The following is a 17437-nucleotide window of genomic DNA, read 5'->3' on the forward strand; positions in this document are numbered from 1 at the left end:
CTGGTTTCAGAATCATCCTTTCACCCTTCTCAGGTCAAAGGTACAGTTTTTTGTGTACAGTTTTTATATCAGTCCTGTGATAACTAAGGAGGCAAAACATCAAGGGAGACAGAGTTGTCCTCACTGGGGAAGAGGCCAGCTGCCCACCAGATGGACTGCAGCACTGTGAAAGGCCAGAAGATAATAGTCCCCCAAAGGGAAGCCAGCAGCAGAGGTGACTGGCATTCCCTAGTCTGGAACATCCTTGGAAAACTGTACCCAAAAAGAAACAGACTTCTTGACCTCACCATGCTGGTGTCTTCTAGTAAAGGTTAACAATTAGCTGTGGGGGGGGGATGTCTCTGGTGTGTGGCTTTGGCCAGTTTTCATTGTGTAATGACTCCCACCATTGCCAACCTGAGCAGCGGATCATGGAAAGAAGTTCTGGGAAGAAGCATGCATCATCAATGCTGGCAGGCTGGGATGCAGATCAAGCATCCCGCTGCCTCTGTGTCAGGTCCCTTGGAGAACAGGCATACAGGGGAGGCCAGCAACTGATTATCTGTGCATTTCTGGTCTCTGTGTGTGCTTTGTATGTTAACAACAACAACCAATATTCAGCTGAGACTCTTCCGAGTGAACTCAGAATTCAATATAAGGCATTCACTAGAGTCTAAACCTACTTAGATCCAAGTAGGCAGAAAGGGCTGAGTAGGGCAATTGGTTATAAAATAACAACAATGACTATTTTTGAGTATTGTCCCCTTATTCTACAACTAATCATACAGTTTGACAGAATCAATCACAGGGGGCAGCCAGGAGTGGTGGTAGGTGCCTATAACCCCAGCATTTGAGAGGTTCACACAGAAGAGTTACTTGAACCTAAGGGTTCAAGACCACTCTGGAGTACATAGTAAAACTGCCTCAGAACAATTTGGGGTGGGGCAGTGACTGTAGATTGATGACAGAGAGCTCGTGCGGCACATGTGAAACCCTGGGCTGGGCCCCCAGTGCTGCGATAGTAATAATAGTCACAACAATAACAGCATACTATGTCTTAACTGACTGTCATGTACCAGGGGCCTTACATGTATGAATTCATTTACCCTTCACTGAAGGTAACTTTATGAGGACAGCACTATTATTAGGAGGGTGGTGCCTTTGTTTTTACACAGGGTGTCATACAGCTGAGATTACTTAGCCAAGGATGACTTTGAACTTCTGATCTTCCCACTCCACCTCCAAAGTGCTCAGATTATAGAGTGCATGCCACCATGCCTAGTTTGTTCAGGATCAGTCCTGGAGCCTTATGCATATTGGGTAAGTGCTGTAACAACTGAACTACATCCTCATCCTGAGAATAGAACTTTTGACCAAAGAATTGCAGTGAATATTTTTTGAATAAAGCAATACATTATTCTAGGGTGTTCACAAGCCAGTTTGAGATAGTTAAAAGTAGCTGAACTTTGCTGGGTAATTACTACATACTTGATGTTTCCCATGAATTCATCACTGGAGTTTTATAATCTTCTATAAGTCACATGTCCCTTGATGGTAATTTTTCAATTAAGAAAGCAGGTCAGTTGACCAGTTGATGGTAGATTCAAAAATTAAACCCAGACAGCCTATTATCAAAGCTGACTCTATGTACAAAACCTCACCCTCTCTCTGGGCAGGAGCCTTACTGGGAAAGGCTCTGCCCTTTGGTGTGAACGCCTGGCCTGACTTAAAGGTAATGCACTTCTTACTCAATGTATCTTCACAGCTGCCCTGCCTTGCACTGACAATAGTGTCTTTTCACTTCCACTCTAGATACCTCTTGGCATCATAGATTGGGCTCTGTGATTTAAAGCTGAGATCTCCAAATGCCAGGGGATGAATTTGGAAACAAATAGTTTCTACTAACTGCTACTCAGATTCAATGTTATCCCTTTGAAAACTACTCCTAACCCACAAAGGAGTTCTGCTGAAATTAAGGGGTTAAAGAAAGTCTGTCGGGGTTCAGGAGTCCATTGGTTGCCACCTTCAGTTTTAGAGTCTCTGTCTCATTGGAGTGATATAATTTACACCTTTCATTCTGGGGTTGTCTTAACTGAGCCACACAGTGGTGTTCTTATATAGACGAAGCTACTGGAGTTTAGAAACCGGAAGGGCTGAAAATTCCCTCTTTCAAGTAAAATAAAGCTTACCCAGTGGGGGATTTCCTTAACTCTCCAAACTCTGACATGTGTTAGGTAGTCAGGAAAGCATAATAAAATTCCCAGGAAGAGCAGATCACAAATGGCAGTGGTTAAAATGTGGTTTTCTAGGAAGCCCCTTCTCCTCACCTCCTGCAGGGCTGGTCCCTGATTGTTCCTGCAGAGACAGATCTGCAGTTCTGCAGGAGAAAGAAGGTTCCAGAACAGCCCTGGGACAGGTCTGACACTGCCCAGTCCACCACAAGGCTCCTTCTGAGAGTGTCCATCACACAGCTCCTCTAGCTTCCTGGGCTGCTCATTTGGTCACCCAGGAAGGGTCCAGCCTTGGATGAAGTCCTGGCAGTTCAGCCATCACCATGTGAACATGGGGGAGGACAGAGAGTGCTATGAAATGGGAAGCAGTTAAGAGTCATGCAGAGACACAGGATCCCAGCAGGGATTCCTTCAGTAATCCAGGACAAAACTTGTAATGTTGAGGCTGAAGGGGGACAAAAGGGAGTTCTGTAGGGCACTCCCTAAGTAGCTGCACAGTTTAGAGTTGTCACAACAACTGAGTCACGAGAGTCTTAGGGAAAGAAGAGGAGTTCAGAAGGTTCTGGTTCCAGGACCCAACAGGGAGAGACAGGTTTTATTTATGGGTTCACACTTATAGCCTCTCATAGCCACTCAACAGCTGAGGGGACACATGAAGATTAAAAGGTCCAGGGACTTTCATATACTATGGTTGTTTTATACCATCACATTAAAGAAATCCAGTTCTGCTGTCATACAATATGCATTCCTAAGACTCACAGCACTAAGCACAACTGCACAATGGAACCGCAGGGATTGGACTGGAGAGCTGGCTCAGCAGTTAAGGCATTTGTCTGCAACGCCTAAGGACCCGGGTTCATATTCCCCAGTACTCACGTAAAGCCAGATGCACAAGGAGGCGCATGTGTCTGGAGATTATTTGCAGTGTCTTGAGACCCTGGTGTACCCATTCTCTCTTCTGGTTCTTTTTTTAAAAATATTTTTATTTATTTATTGGAGACAGAGAGGGAGAGGGAGAGAGAGAGAATGGGAGTGGGGTTACAGGCATGTGAGGTCATGCTGAGCTGTTTATAGGTGATCTGGAGACTTGAACTCAGACGGTTTCAGGCTCCTTCAGGTCCTCCCTCATGCTTTCACAGGAAGTGCACTTAACCACTGAGCCATCTCTTCAACCCTAGTTCTTGATTCTTGTTCACGTGTATTCTTATTGATTTCTTAGCACTTGAAATTATTCTACCCATACACATGTCTTTTATCTCCATGGTGCTATCCATGGTTGAGTGTGTCCTTCAAAGTTCAATAGTGTTGAGGTCTAGTAGCAGGTCCCAAGGGCTATACCCTCATGAAGAAAAAAAAATGTTTGAGGTAGGATCTCACTCTAGCTCAGGCTGACCTGGAATTCAGTATGTAGTCTCAGAGTGGCCTCAAACTCATGGTGATCCTCCTACCTGTGCCTTCTGAGTGCTGGGATTAAAGGCATGTACTGCTATACCCAGCTTCAAGAAATTATTTTATTATATATATCATGAATATATATTTTCATAAACGTAAAAGAGTAGCTAAATACAGCCTTGTAGGATGGCACACTTGGTTAATCAGGATAATACACCTACATGGCCATAGGACAGATTTATACACTTGTGAATTCTGACAAGGCTCTAGTCAGTGTGCTATAATTTTCAGTATTAACTTGCTTTTCGTCTTCCACAGAGGAAATGGCCTGTGAGAAACTTGCATTATTCTTACAATGTCTTAGGTATTTCAATATAACTGGGATGAACACACATTTTCTTTTTTTGTTGTTTGTTTTTCTTTTCAATTTTTTTTATTAACAACTTCCATGATTATAAACAATATCCCATGGTAATTCTCTCTCTCCCCCATCTTCCCCTTTGAAACTCCATTCTCCATCATATCCCCTTCCCCTCTCAATCAGTATCTCTTTTATTTTGATGTCATCATCTTTTCCTCCTCTTATGATGGTCTTCTGGCCCTGTTCATTGGGGGAGTGTTTACTCTGAGCAGAGCTGAGTCTCCTTTCTTCTCTGCTCCTCTGGTGTCTCCACAGCACCTCGTGGAAACTCAGTGGTGGGTGATGGGAAGAGGCTCTGGCCTTTCCTAACTCAGTTATGAGGGTCCTGTGTGTGCTCTTGTGTCCCCTCTGGTAAGCCCTTCACACAGTCACTCATCCCATTTCCCCACTCTGCTGAGGGCTCATCATGCCTGGATTGGGCCTCTTCGTGCGACTTATCCGTGTGTTTTTTAGATCTGAGCACTCAGATGCACTACCATATCTTGCCCGCTTCTCTCAGTCAAGGTTGCTGGAAGTTCAGTCGCCCTAGACATTTTCCTACTTACAGAAGACAGGAAACACTTGTCAATGACTTTCCCATGACCTGGGTAGCAATTTCTCAACCTGTCGCTGCCTGTTATGTGTGATTACAGACTTAATTCCCTTCCATTTTGATGACACGGGCATCAGTGCCACCTTTGTGCTCGCTTGGCTGAGCTTGAAGTTTCCCTCTTCCGCCTTTCCACTCCGCCTCCCTCCCTTTCTTCCTTATTTCTTTCCTATTTTCACATGCATGCACTGGGACCTGTTCTACAAATACCAGAGGAAAAGAGAGAGAACAAAGAAAGTAGAATAGTCTAAATATTACAGGATGTTTTTCTTTTTTTTTTTCAACCCCATGAATGAGGCTTTTGAACAGAGCGCCCATGGCTCCCTCCTAACCTGGGCTCTTCACACCGCGCCGCCAGCTGGGGTGGAAAGTTGGAGGCGCCTTGGCCTCGCCCTGCCCCGACACCTGGCTGTGGTTTCTCTCCCCATCCTCGATGGGCCGCGGTGGCCACGGCTGCTGGAGAGGAGGCACCGCTGCTGGACGTGCCCCGCCTGCAGAGACTCTGTAGTTCATCGTGGAGGAACAGGGGAGGAAGCAAGTGTGCTTCCCCCAAGGGGGAGAACCCCAAGGCAGGCCCAGAACGGATTCCTGCACAGGACAAGGGCTGGGGGCAAGAGGGGTCTCTGGGAGTTGGTTTTGAAACTTTCTGCCTTGACTAAAAACCCAGGTTCTCAGCATAGCAAATGTGACTCATAGCCAAGAAATTCCCCCATGGCCTTGGGTGACATTTGAGTCACATTTCTGGAAGGATTCTTTTTTTTTTTGTTTTGTTTTGTTTTTTCTTTTCTCACCAGAGGCAAGCTGAGGGAAAATGGCATGGAGTGTGGCTTGGAAAGCACATAGGAAGTGGGGTCACTTGCGTTTTGGGGAGGAGAGTTAAAGACATCCAAGGATGGAAAGAAAAACAAAGCAGGAAAGAAAGGACATTAAGGAGGTAGGACTCATCTCCAAGTGGGACAGGGAGAATTGGTGGCTGGTCACAAAAGGATGAGGATGCCCAGAATGGGCTCTGCCTTTCTGCCTCTTTCTGTGAACACAGAAACCCAAAGTAAGCATTGGAGAATTGGAGCGGTCACTCACACAATTCAATTCATTCACAAGTATTTGTTGAGCACCTTTTCGTGTTCCAAATCCTATTCCAGGTCCTGGAGATCCAGTGGGGAACACCTTACACAAAGTCCTGCCCTGATGGGATTTGTTTCAGTAGAAAAGAAACACGACAAGAAAGGCCACAGCCAATCAAATGGCATCTTTGTGTTGAACTTGGGGACTTACTGACGGAGATAAATGCAGAGTGCTCAGAGATGCTTCAAGCACATGTGGTGTGCCTTCTAACAGGAGCAATAAGAAGGGGGATCTGTCCAGGTCACTGGGCGTTAGCAGTTCAGGGTCTGTCCTGGGGCCCTGGCTTGAAGCTGCTCAGCCCAACACGGTGACCTCTCTCTCCTGAAAGAATGGGCAGGAAATGCGGCTCTTCTTGGTGTCCTGGATAACCCCGTTTTCACGAGGTTAGCTTCACTTGGATTTGTGTGTCTCAGGGTATGTCTTATTTAAAGTCCCATGGGCCGCCCCAAAACAATGATTTGGGAAGCCAAGGAAGGCCAGAACGAGAAGCAATGAGAGCCAGGAACGCAGACCCAGAACCCCAGGGCCCACACTGGGCTTGCCAATAACCAGCCTGGTTGCAAACCGCCCTACAAGCTAGGAGATGGGGTCCCGAGTGTCTGACAACCTGGGGGAAGGCCTCACTCAAGAACAGAACAAGAGTGGCTAGGAGGGGGCTGGGTCCCCTGAGAACACTGGGCCACAGGCGGGAGCTGCAGCATGCAGCCTGAGTTCCAGCATCTCACAGAATCTTCCAGAGACCAGTGCAAAGGGCTGCAATGCCTGCTGTAACTGGAGTGCTTCTGGCTGAGGGAGGCTATGCTGGGGGGGGGGGGGGTGGAGGGAGGCCTGACTCCTGCCCGGATAGTCTCCCGCAGAGAATGCTGGCAGTTTTGCCTCATTGGTAAACCTGGGCCACCACTGCCTGACATTGCCGCCCCCCCCCCCACCTCCAAGACACACACACACTGGCCATCTGGCTGCTCTCTTGACCTCACCTTCTGGCCAAGCCTTCAGGGCTCCGTCCCCTTAACTGACCTTCCAGTGACTGCTACCCACTAGTCCAACCAGGACAAACAGCCTGGGAGCAAAGGCATGATTAAAGACAGGGTAAGGAGAGGGAGGGAAGAGAAAGGAGGAAAAGGAGGGGCGATAGAAACATGGATGGGGAGGCTTCGGTTAGAAACCAAGCAAGGCTACCGCAGGAGGAGCCAGGCACGTGTGAGAAGCAGTTGTGCAAACCAGAGACTCCGGACCATTTAGCACTTATTTTAAAAGCCCGGAGACAAGGTGGTTCACCCCCACCCCAACCCTCCCCTGCATCTCTCCTCTTAATCTGTCATCCCACTGACTTAGTTCCCAAAGTCACTCTGCACAACATCCAGGAGGTGGCTCGGCTCAGCTGCTGCCTCCCAAGTAGAGAGATCTCAGGGGCTCCTCCTGAGGCATCTTTCCATCCATCTCAGTGCCCCCAGCACTCACCAAAGCCAGGCACAGTGGTGGTCAGAGCTTCAGCATTGGTAGAGTATGGTTTTTCAAAAAGTATTACTTATTTAAGAGAGAGAGAATGAAAGAGAGAATGGGCACACCAGGGTCTCTAGCCACTACAAATCAAGTCCAGACATAAGTGCCACCTTTTGCACCTGGCTTACGTGGGTCCTGGGGAATCGAACCTGGGAGCTTAGGCTTTGCAGTCAAGCACCTTAACTGCTAAGCGATCTTTCCAGCCTGAGTATTTACAATTTTGATCCAGGACTCCAAGCACATGTGAGCATATGTGCAGAGAAATGGGGGAGCATTGTGCCAACAGTTCCAGCCAAAGGGATTTGGATTCCACATACAAGGGGCTGAGAAGGGTCTCTTAGGTGAGTGCCCCCCCCCCAACATACACAAACACAGGAATTAAGCCATATCTCACAGAATCTGTGATTGAGAAAATATTTCTAATTTCATCCTCTATATGCTGTGTGTGGTCTTTAATCCCTTACCTGGGCATGAAATAGTGTGTGTTTGCTACTATGATTCTTGCTTGAAACAAGAGGCAGAACACGTGATGTCCTCCTGGTCCAGACCCATGAGGAGTTTATTGCCTTTAGGGTGAGCGATGCAGAGGCCCTGGAAAAGTGTGATAATGCTTTTCCCGGGTCAGCAATTGTGTTAACATGAACTGTATTGCTTTAACATTCAAATGAGCTGCTTTGTTACAGACCCCATCAAAAAATCAACACAGAAATCAAAATCTATCTGAAATCAATCCATTGAACAGTATACATGAGATCCATTAAGCAGAAAAGTCTGGGGCTGGACGAGGTGGCACACGCCTATAATCCCAGCACTAGGGAAGCAAAGGTAGAAGGATCACCATGAGTTCAAAGCCACCCTAAGACTACATAGTGAATTCCACATCAGCCTGGGCTAGAGCAAAACAATACCTCAAAACGATACAAAACAAAGTAAAACAAAAAGTTCTGGGACTGAAGAGATGGCTTAGCAGTTAAGGCTCTTGTGTGAGAAGCCCAATGTCCCAGGTTCGATTCCCCAGAAGCCACAGAAGCAGATGCACATGCTGGCACGTGCATCTAGAATTCATTTGCAGTGTCTAGAGACCCAGGCACATCCATTCTCTCTCTCTAATAAACAAATAAAAATAAAATATTAGATGAAAGTCTGCCCAGAATGTTGCTGAGAAAGTCAAGTACCCACGTGAACCTGGGCTTGCAGATGACACCAACTGACCAGCTTGAATCTTCTCAAACTCAAACCAAACCACCCCTCCCTCCTCCAAGTTCTGTGACTTTCCAAAATTCTGTGGCTTAGAGGCCATGAAAGGAGGATACCCAAAGCTCAGCCAGTCCCCTTCTTATTCTTCCCCTCTCCCATGGCAGCCTATCCCTTTGACACATGTCCAAGTAGCTCCTTGGGAGGCAGATCCGCTACCCTGTAACATGGACCCTTGATCCTCAGACAACGAATGAATGGAGTCTGTGTGCTGAGCAGATGGAGCTCCGTAGGGTTGTTTGCACATGTGTATGCTTCTGCACGTCAGTGATTTCTTCCTCCCCTCACCAACCTGCTGAAGGCAACATTTACAGCCAGCCTAGCAGGCATGCCTGGCTGGGGCCCGATCATATCAAATGAAAGCTGCCAGCTTTCCCTGCCAGGAGCAAGAGGCACTGGTGGGGAAAGAAGTGGAAATTGGACAATAGTTTTGTATACTCTGTGCTCTGTCAGGGATGGCCTTCAACAGGAAACCAATCAACAGAATCAAACGAACATGGTTTCCTGTTAACACGCTGCAATGCCAAGTCCACCAGACGTTATTGTTTCATGCCCTGTGCCAGTCATTGTTGACCACAGCTTAAATCATGACACACGATGAGGGCTGTGGCTTTGGTGGGGTAGTCTCTGGCTCTTGGCATGATCTCCCACACCTTCACATGCCTTGCTGCCCTTTCCAAACCCGGGAAAGATTCTTTTCTTTTCCTTTCTCACTGCCCCCCCCCCCCCACACACCAAGAACTGTAGCTGTCTGTTTGCCATAAACCCCCTCTTAAACGCAACCGCCAGCTCTCCTTAGCCTTTTCTCCAGCAGATATGTATATATAATTATTATGGAATCACATAGGGATAACATAAACCCTCTGTGTATTGACCCTTCAACAGTCCTGCTTTTACTCTGAAAATGGCTCATTCCTTCAGATTGACTTTGAGAGAGAAAAACTTCTCACATCATATTTTTCTTACTTTCCAGGCTGATCTTGAAGGCGATGATAGGTCATAAGCCACAGCCTCTGCAAGGATGTTACAACCCCTGGAGCAGGCGGAAAGTACATGTGTGTGTGGAATGTAACGAGAGGGGAAAAGTCGCTAGTGCGTTTGGGACAGGACCTTGCATTTTTAACCCTTTACGCAAACCTAGAGAAAACAAAGTTCTGTTAGCTACTCAGATTTTTTTTTTCCTAAAGTGACGTAATTAAGATGAAGGAGGAAGGGGTTATCTGAACCTTCCCCCCACACACACACCAGGTACATTGGCTTAGTGGTTAAGAGCTGTCTTTGGTACCAGTCAGAGCTGGTTCAAGTCCTAACGACTCTTAGCAGTGTGACCCTTGGGAAATTGATGCACTTTCTGACCTCAGGTTTCTCCTGTGTAAAATAGAAAAGGCACTTACCTTCTAGGGCTGTCACCAAGAACATCAGCATCATGCAGTACTGGGATTTTCTTCCCGTGTGATTTTAGAAACATTTAGCAAGCAGAGTCCCAGGCAAGTACGTGATTCATGGCCTAAGTGTTCTCATAAATGTGCTTTGTGCATCTCTGCTGCAAATGGGCTTGGGAGTGTTGACAAAGAAGTACAGAGTGCCAAGTCACAGAGGAGCTGGGACCACAGCAGAGTAGCTTGTCCACAGTGTATACGTACAGCAACTCACATAATTTCATGAGGATTTGGTGAGAGAAAAGGTGGGTAGCCATTATCCCATTTCACAGATACAGAAATGGAGGCCCTTGCACACTGCTCAAATTGGCAAAGTCCGGACTGAACCCTAAGGCTCTGAAATCCTTGCTAAGGACTCATCAATACATTTACAGTCTTTCTGTTAAGTTTGACCCAAAGGTTTCTCTCTATATAGTGAACTGTAACCTGACTTGATATGCAAGCAGACTATAATTTACTCTTGTAACAAGCAGCAGGATCTTAGTCACAATCAACCAAGTGTCCAAACCATGTTCAAATAGGACAGCAGTTAGTTGTAACCAGTCTGGCTGTTTTTGTACCTCTCTTTCATTTTTCTGTATGTCACTTGGCCCAAGGGGGTGGGGGCACAGAATAATCTGAACCATTTCTGATCCAGATTGCTGTCCAAATTCCAAAATCACCAGGTAAAACCTACAGAAATACAGAACTAGATTTATTTCTGCCTTTTAACCTCCCCTAGAGCTGAATTCATTTGTTCTTGGCCTATTTTCCCTTGCCCAAGGTCCTCCTCCCTCCCCGTCCTTTCCAAGAAAGGCGGAGTTCCGGACTTTCACTCACACACACAGACCTCCTCTCCCCGGCCTATGCTGCCTCCTGTGGTCTCTTAAGAGAGTAGTGGCTCTGCGCACACACACACACACACACACACACACACACACACACACACACACACCAACGGGACTTAAAGTAAGCTGACTGCGATGGCTGGCATCAAGTTTTCTTCCTTACAAGTTGACCCCTGCCATCATGTCCTTCTTCCAGAAAGCTTTCCTGAGATAAAAACTGAGGCCCTGGAATGGCTCCTAGATAAGCCACCATCTTGACAGTGAAATGAGCTTGTTTCTAGAAAGCAGGAAACAGGAATCAGTTGAGAAGAAGGCACTGTGGACAGATGTTCTTGGTGGATGAAGTTCAGCTTAGGTTCTCAGGGAAGCCACTCTGAGAGGAGGTTTATTACAGAAGGTTCTTTGGACCAGCACGTGGGGGTGTGGTGGAGGAAGCAGGACTTGCTGAGGCTCAGGGAGGACCGGGCAGCAGTGGGGTTAGCCAACCTGTCGGGGTTAGCTTACCTTGAGGAGAAAGGCCAGGCCTTTATACTGCATGGAATGACCTGCCATCGAATACAGGCTGCTGCAAGGGAATGTGACCTTAGACGAGGTGTTGTTTAAGGAGATTCAGCTGAATCTGTCACCCACCATTTCTCAACAGCTGAGAGAATTGAGACTTCAATTTAAAGTGGAATCTAGGTGGAGTGCCATAGTAGCCGCTATAGGGAGTTTGGCAGGTAGAACCCTGGGGCAGTGGCTAACTGGAAAATAGATGCCTGAAACTATTCAGACTTTGGTGAAAAGATTTTTAGGAATAAAGTGCTGAGGAAGGAAGTGCCCATCCCTTCATCCTGCAAGTGAAATAGTGAGAGAACTCTTGAAAAAATCAGACAAGGTTAGAGCTTTTTTGATGTGCCCACTTCCTCTTAGAAGTTGAACCTCTAGTCATGACATGTCTGAACTACTCTGTGAAAGAGATGTAAGAGGGGTGAAGAGACTGCTTAGCAGTTAAGACACTTGCCTAAAAAGCCTAAGGACCCAGGTTCAATTCCCCAGAATGCATGTAAGCACGATGCACAAAGTGGCACATGCATCTGGAGTTTATTTGCAGTGGCTCGAGGTCCTGGTACATCCATTCTCTCTTCCTTTCTCTCATTCTCATAAATAAAAAGCAATGTAAGAATGTAAAATCCTGGGCCCCAGATATAAGCAAACAGACCTCTGGGATGGACCAGGAATCTGTCCTCCATCTCTCCCCCTTGATTATTTTACATCCTGGGATGGAGCTTAGAAGCATATTGTCCACAACCATGAAGACTATGTTGCTCATCGATAATATTTGGATAGCTGAGATCTCACTGAAGAGATTCTGAATCCCTTGTGCCATGGAGTCAACTTAAGTAGCTGTGAAATTCATACTGACTTCCCTAGAAGGGCCACAGCTACTGTACTTATCCTTCTGCAGGGAATCAAACCCTCCTTCCTGCCTCTCCTCTGACCCAGCTATGGGGCCCCAAGACAGAGCAGCTTTCTGTTTATAGGACTCCACCTCTCTATCCACATAACAGATGGGGAATCTGAGTAAAGCTCCCATGATGGATACAGAGATGTGTCCCTGACCCAAACCAAGTCAATGAGAATCTTTCCCTGAGAGTTATTTTTCTCTCTAAAGCTGATGTGGAGGAAAGAGCAGAATCTTTTTCCTTCTGGTCCTGAGGTTGTGAATCTACTGCTTCCAGTAGCCATAGCCAGTGGCATGAAGGAAGTGAGTTTGGCATTAAAGTAGACAGCTACTAAGTGGAGCTGAGAAGGCCGAGAGCTCCTCTCGCTGGTGTTAAGGCCTCCAGCTTTCTGTGATTTGGTAATGTGAGCCCATAACGGACATGTTAGTCATGGACTTTCTGTCCACAGAGGTTGGTGTTAGCTGCTGGGGCTAGGACATTGGGATGTAATCATGTGTAAATGTGGAATTATCAGACACTTGGGCTTACCTGGAGGGGAGTGATGGAGATGGAAAATTAATTATGAAAAGGTCTCCATTTTACTCCCCTCAGCCCATGAGATTGCAGTAACAACTACTCTGTGTGTATCATGGGAGGGAAGGTATTCGTATACCTTCTCTTATTGAGCCTACAAATACCTGTTTCAACACAGTGACCCAGGAAGCTCCCACCAATAGATAGAAATAAGCCTTCTGTATGAAACCATTTCTCCTTTCCTTGTAAAGTGGGCCCGTGAGGGAGTGTCATGTAGCTGTTTCCTTCGGGTTGGACGTGATCTACGCCACCTTGCATCAGAGCAGCTGTGATCCCCCAAGCTGACCCCCATAAGACTGGGCCTGTTGACACTCCCTCACAGAGGGAGGTGGGAGGCTGCCAGGGCCCACAGGCCACACAGGATCCTCACAAGGCCCCGCCCTCCCTGCGGTTATCTAAAAGGTTAACAGGCGCCTAAGGTGGGGTTCTTCTGTAGAAGAGCTGGCCCTAAATTGTCCCGAGAGCCTCCTGGTGCTATAACTGTCTCTGAGTCACCTATGCTCCTGCAAGTAACCCCAGTAGACTTGGTTCACCAAGCTGGACTTGGGCAGGATCCTTTCTTTGGTCTGTCTGTGCCCTCTCTATCTGGGATGAATAGATATAGACATTTCTGGCCGGGCATGGTGGCACATGCCTTTAATCCTAGCAGTTAGGAGGCTGAGGCAGGAGAATTGCCATGAGTTCAAGGCCAGCCTGAGACTACATAGTGAATTCCAGTTTAGCCTGGGCTAGAGTGAGACCCTCCCTCAAAAAAAAAAAAAAAAAAAAAGAAAGAGAGAAAAAGAAAGCCATTTCTTTACATTTCCTCAGGAAATGTTATACAACTGTTAAGGAAATGTGGGTCCCCTGCCTTCGTGATTTTTTTTTTCCAAGAGCTCTCCATATGTTAGTTTTTTGGTGGAGCTAAACATTTCAGTGCCTGGCCTTCTGCAACCTGGTGTGTTAGCAATCGGTTTCCTCCCTCCCCCAGTCCATGTGAGACAGACATGTCTTGGTTGCTCTAGTAATTTAGCCTTCTCCAAGTACCAACCCCAGCAGCAAGGCACATCTCATAGAATAATCCATCCACTTAAGACTCAGTTTCCCTTGGTAACAGGCCCTTTATTTGAAGATGGGTAGAAATTCCTTCAAAATAGAAAGTGTGAAGGCTCCAGTCTAATTGGTGTGGCTTGAGAGAAAGACAGTATGTGACTCTTCGGGCACACAAAATTTACCCAGAGAAATTATGTTACCTTATATGGGGTGGTGGTCATGGCACAGGCGGTGAGGCTGGAAGTGGTTGTCATAATGGAAGGTAGGGTCGGTGGGGGGCTGATGGCAGTGCTGACAATGTTAGTGATGTAAAGTACCCAGGTGAGGGTGGCCTTTCTTTTTCTGAAAAAATAATATTTATTTGAGAGAGAGAGAGAAGGAGGCAGAGAGAGAGACAGAATGGGCGTGCCAGGGCCTCCAATCACTGCAAATGAACTACAGATGCTTATGCCCCCTTGTGCATCTGGTTTATGTGGGTCCTGAGGAATTGAACCTGGGTCCTTTGGTTTTGCAGACAAGTGCCTTAACCACTAAGCCATCTCACTCCAGACTGAGGATGGTCTTTCTTATGCTTCAGATTCTATTGTAATGTTGGGCAGCAAAATATGGACTTAAAATATGAGGAAGATTAGAACAAAAATCACACAAAGATTCATTGCATTTTTTCCCCCGGCCCCTTGGCTAAAAAGCACCTACCAGATTGCCAATCCCTTTGCCTTGCTTTTAACACAAGCACTTAATAGGCCTTCTTCAGTTCTCTGAGCCTCTTTTCCTCCTCTTTCTCCTTCCTCTTCCCTGTCTCCAAATTAATCTTAGCAGGAAGGCCTGAAGCAAATGATCGGGTTACATGTCTAAATGTGATAGCCTGTCATCTTTCATTATTCTTGACATAAACGCAACTGTCAGAATTCTCTGAGCCTTGCCTTTGGTTTATAGAGTTCTCTTTGAGGCCAGAGGCTACCTAAGGATTAGAAAAAGGAGGGTTATTCTGGTGTAACAAAAATAATGTAATAGGAGAATGGATGTGATCTCTAACTCCAGACTAGTCTGTGCTTTTAAACTCCTGCGTTTGAGGAAGCTATTGATTAAGGCTGTAATGTGTTTGCTAATTACAGCTTATTTTATAAAGTACTGGTTTAGGGATTTAATCAGATTCATTTCTTGGTATACCCCACTGGCATTTCTCTGCACTCTTAGTGTTGGTTCACACTTAAGAAGTAAGTGCTGACTTATTTATTGAAGACTGACCCTTCTCATGGGCTGAGTTGTATGTTTAAAAAAATTTTTTTTTTTTTGAGGGCTGGAGAGATGGCTTAGCAGTTAAGATTAAGCATAGGCAAGTGCTTATGAAGCCTAAGAACCCAGGTTTGATTCCCACATAAGTACCCATGTAAGCCAGATGCACAAGGTAGCACATGCGCCTGGAGTTCATTTGCAGTGGCTAAAGGCCCTGGCATGCCTATTCTCTCTCTTTCTCTCAAAATTAAAAAAAAATAAATGTATATTTAAAAGCAGAGAGAGAGAGAGTAAAAATGGATGTATCAGGATGTCTTATCACTGCACACAAACTCCAGGCACATGCACTGTTTTATGTGGGTGCTAGGGAATTGAACGAGGGCAGCCAAGCTTTGCAAGCAAAGCACCTCTAACCACTGGGCCGTCTGTGTAGCCCTTGAGGTGTGTGTGTTTATGTGGAAGGTCATCTCCACTCATCCTGACTGTTTACCTTTCACTGCCCACTCCTGCAGAGCAGCCACACGAGCCACCGTCCAACAGCACAGAGTGACTCCGGTCCAGGGTAGGTAATGTAGAGGCCAGGGCTTGGTTTAGGGACGTTTCAGAACTTTAATATTTTGGTAACCCATGCTCCATAAATCATTGAATTACATCAAGTCTATTTAAAACCCCTCCGGGCAGCTGTTTAAAATGCTGTCACTGCAGTAAGCAGTGCCCTCGGAGTCACACGGCAAGTCTGGGCGAGGAGGAGATGGCTTTTGTTTGTGTTTCTTGAACTCCAGTTAGGACTCTCCCCTTCGGTGAGCAACCCCTCCGCTTCCAGTTATTTTAAAGGCAGGATACAGAGGCCCATTTAGTCCATCGGGGTTAAGCCATTCCATCAGATCAACTTCTTTTCCTTAACATTCTTCTCTCTGAGCCATGTAGCCGAACAAGCTCGAATTGTTAACTTCAGATTAATATATTTAATAAGTGAAATCTGGACTCTTTCAGGAAGGCTGTGCGGCAGCCTGCAGGATTGGTTGCAGCTGAGGGATCCCATGGGCTTTTTGTAGGTCATCGTGGAGGCTGAGACCACCTGTGCAGCACCTGCAGGCAACTCAGGCCTAATTACTCCAGGGAGCCCAAGCCCCAGCAGCCACGCTCTCTGGCCCCTGGATTTGCTCTGGGACTTGACAATACCAATACGGGGGGTGTCAGGAGCTCACATGAGACTGAAGGCAGCCTGAAGTGAGGTCATAGGCATTGCTTTCAAAATGCCATGTGCTTGGAGGAGTAACATTTGCCTCTGGCCGGGCCGAAATTCCTGGGAGAGAAGGTTGCTGCTTGTGTCTTGTCCTCCGTCAAATCCAAGTGTGGATTACCTAGTTCTGAACCTTTTGTGCACACACACACACACACACACACACACACAAAGTGAGAAATTTACAATCAGTGACCTTATGCACAACTTTTTAATTGGAATGACATAAAACTCAAGTGTAGGGCTGGAGAGATAGCTGAGTGGCTAAGGTGCTTGCCGGGAAGCCTAGGTACCCATGTAAGCCAGATGCACAAGGTGGTGCATGTGTCTGGAGTTTGTTTGCAATGGCTGGAGGCCCTGGTGTGTCCATTCTCTCTCTCTCATAAATAAATGAAAATTTAAAAAGTATGCAGAACTTTTTCATCAGAAAGACACAGAAGCCCTGCATGCAGGGGCTGAGACAGTGGCTCAGTGGGTAAAGTCCTTGCCACCACCAGCTTGAAGACCTGCGTTTTGGGTCTTCTGGATCCACATACAGATGGCAGGCATGAGAAAGTGCCTGTAACCCCAGTGCTGAGGCAGCAGAGATGGAACTCTGAGGCTCACTGACCAGCCACCCTAGTAGAATCCATGGGTTCAATAGAATAGGACTCTCCATCTCATTCTCTGAGACAGGTCGTACACTGGACCTATTCATTTATTTATTTATGAGAGTGGAGAGAGAATGGACACACCAGGGTCTCTAGCCACTGCAAACGATCTCCAGATGCATGGACCACCATGTACATCTGGCTTAAGTGGGAAATCAAACCTGGGTCCTTAAGCTTTGTGGGCAAACACCTTAACCACCAAGCCACCAAGCCATCTCTCCAGCCCTTAACATGATTTTAACACATTTATTTACTTGAGAGAGAGAGAGAGAGAAAGAATAAGTGCTCCAGGGCCTCTAACCACTGCAAACTCCAGAGACATGCACCACCATGTGCATCTGGCTTACATGGGTCCTAGGAAATCGAACCTAGGTCCTAACCACTAAAAATCTCTCCAGCCCCACATGGCTCTTTTTTTTTCAAGGTAGGGTCTCGCCTAGCTCAGGCTGACCTGGAAATTACTATGTAGTCTCAAGGTAGCCTTGAACTCATGGCAAT

Source organism: Jaculus jaculus, chromosome 7 (assembly GCF_020740685.1).
Source record: "Jaculus jaculus isolate mJacJac1 chromosome 7, mJacJac1.mat.Y.cur, whole genome shotgun sequence".
In the NCBI taxonomy this organism is placed as follows: Eukaryota; Metazoa; Chordata; class Mammalia; order Rodentia; family Dipodidae; genus Jaculus; species Jaculus jaculus.